Below are 3,001 nucleotides of genomic sequence, written 5' to 3'. Positions count from 1 at the left end.
GCTTAAATAGAGTCTGTAAATTCATTTTATCTATCTGCATGATTTTAATGTCACTGTCAGAGGGTTATATTAAATTCAATTCAGTTTATTTTGTATAGCCCAAAATCACAAATACAAGATTTGCTTCGGAGGGCTTTACAATCTGTACACATAACATCCCTGTCCCAGAACCTCACTTTGGATCAGGATAAACTCCCCCAAATAAAGATAGTAAAACCCTTTAACAGGGAGAAAGGGGAAGAAACCTGAGGGAGAGCAACAGAGGAGGATCCCTCGACCAGGATGGACAGAAGCAATAAATGTCATTTGACCATGCCTTATCATCTTGCATCACAGAAGAGGAGCTCCACTTCATTGTAACAAAGGTTAAATGCCGAGGTCGTTGGTGAAAGGCTGCTGTTATGAAGTCAAATCAGTCTCTAACATCGTTTGATTGGTATATTTCTTTTGTTAGCTTAATAAATCAATAAAACTGGAATTTGATGGGTACTTTTTATTTGTTTATTTGTATCCTTTAGATCTATAGCATGAGAAACTTTACACTGAGTTGGTCTACAATAGGACACATTTTAGCTCATAGTACAGTATGTCGAGGAATTCAACCATGTGGCTACTTTTGCACTGAAACAGGACTGATAATTCTACACACAATTTGAGCCAATTCACAAAATGTATTATTTTAATGCCAAATAAAACAACCAACTTAAATTGGCTAAGTAATTAGCTAAGTAATTTACCTGCATCATGCACCTTTGTAAATCTGGTCTGGCAGAAAACATATTTATTAAAAGCCATATTGGTTGGTCCACACTATGATCAATATACCAAATAACAGTTTCGATTACTCTCCGGTTCATCCTTTCTTATTGCACAAGAGTACTTCCTTGGAGGATTTAATGTGATTAATGGCAATCCTTTGATCTCCATATGGCGCATCTGACTAGTGAGATTAAACACAAGCTATAAAACCTGTTATTTTGTAACCTTTGTCAAAACATATTTTCTTCTTTGATCCACTATATTAGCTTTAAACTTTGCAGGATAATGTTATATAATGTGTGCTGTCTAAGAGTTTAATTAAATTCATTGTTACTATACAGGCCAACAGGGGGCAGTGTAATGTCATGAAATAAGCGATGATAAACACTACAAGTTGTAGGTTGACATTGTAGTAATAATATAGTAATTTAACAGGGTCCACGTGTGAGGCACCACTTGATTGGCTATTTTAAACTGGAGGGTAAACAAGGAAGAGCCACGTGTCCCAACATACCACATCCCAGTTAAAGAAACATCCAGCTCAGAGAGGTAATGTAATCAAAACCTTGGCATTAAAGTTAATGCATTAAATTAAGAAAGTGACCAAACTAAATTGTACGAAAATGTTTGTCCCCGTTATATGACAGTAGGTTAAAAATAAATAAGTCCACAGACAATGTGTCTTCTAACTCAGCATAACCTCAAACAAACTCAACGGCGGCCACAGTAACATCTCAGTGAACTAAGTTACATGTCAGAACCAATAACGTTATCTGACTTTAGTCTTTGGTAATAACGGTTCCCTAATGTGAAGTTTCTGAAAACAATAAATCTAGCTTTGTCCATTAGCTAGCTAAAAAGAAACTAGCTGAAAAGTTACTAGCTGAAAAGTTACTAGCTAACAACTAGCGTTATAGGTTAGCTCAAATTTTAAATGCATTAATAAAGGCGGGTTAGGTAACGTTGGCTGCAAATGTGATGCGACATTACCTACTTGTCTAATTTACACAATTGCATTAACATTCAGGTTTTTATAAAATAATTATTTGTCAAATATTTCAAGAGACATTTTATTAAAGAAGGCGTCTTATTTCTCCACTTGACCTAAATGTTGTTGTTTCAGTAGGACATTAATGGTGGTTATCATTATAACCGTTAATATGACAGTTAAGTACGATTGTAGCTAGGTCACTACATGTATTATCTTCACTAAAGTTCGTACTTAGAGGAACATCTTAAGGTGTGTGATTGGTGGATGTGGTAGAACCAAACTCATAAACCTTGCATTTTGAATATTTCACACGTTTCTTGATACGTGTTGTCCTCACTGGACGTTTGGATATATCTCCGAGCAACATGTATTTGGTTGACTGCTATGCTGGATGTTGTACTAAACGGCTCTGAGTCAAGTGAGTCCTTTATTTTAGGTGTGTGTCTGCCTTTTGTTACACTCCTTGAGTCTTTCCCACGAAAATGCGCTTTTGTTTGAGGCGCTTCAGTAGCAGCAGCATCAAGTCCCACGCAGACAGGGGGCAAACTAACGGAAGTGGGTTATTTTAACTCCAACATAAAAGCATTTGGCTAGCGATAAAAATGTTAAACGTAAGTATGGGAAAACGTATAGCATTTTTTTTAATTGATTTTAGATTTCATATTTTTCAGGGCAAACAATTATCCTAATAGGAAAAGCACACATGTTACTGATAACATTGAATCATAACTTTGTTCTGTTCACGAAAAATAAGTTCAGTCGAATTACGTCAACATTAATTTTATTATTTACACTTTTTCTAAATACCCTAATAAACTTTTTCAATTATTGAAAATCAGTTTCCTAAATGCCAGGGAGAAATCTTTGTTAAAAAATATTGGTTTTTTTTTGTCCTATCCAATAGTAAAAGTTTAAAGTTATTGCATGCTATTCTCACATTTGAAAAGAAAGCAACATTTACATGTTGATATTATCTAAATAAGTGTCAGAGGCTAATGATGGAATACTGAAATTGCTCGATAAATTGATTAATTGACAAATAGTTTCAGTACTAATTTACACCTTTTAACGATGGCTGTTTTACCCACCTCGTTCGTTTGTAGGTATTTTATTTAGAAAGCTTGAACAGGAAGTGCAGTGCTTGTTTTCTGTGTGACTTTATGTTTATTTAAACATCCCCGTCGTAGGAGGGGGGAATTATAAGAATGGGAGGAGAGACACAGCGAGAGTATCAACAGCACTGCTCCAACT

Source organism: Clinocottus analis, unplaced genomic scaffold (assembly GCF_023055335.1).
Source record: "Clinocottus analis isolate CAN_PGR_092001 unplaced genomic scaffold, fCliAna1.0.p SCAF_7, whole genome shotgun sequence".
NCBI lineage: Eukaryota > Metazoa > Chordata > Actinopteri > Perciformes > Cottidae > Clinocottus > Clinocottus analis.
The sequence above is the reverse complement of the archived record's forward strand: the minus strand, read 5'-3'. Positions refer to the sequence as shown.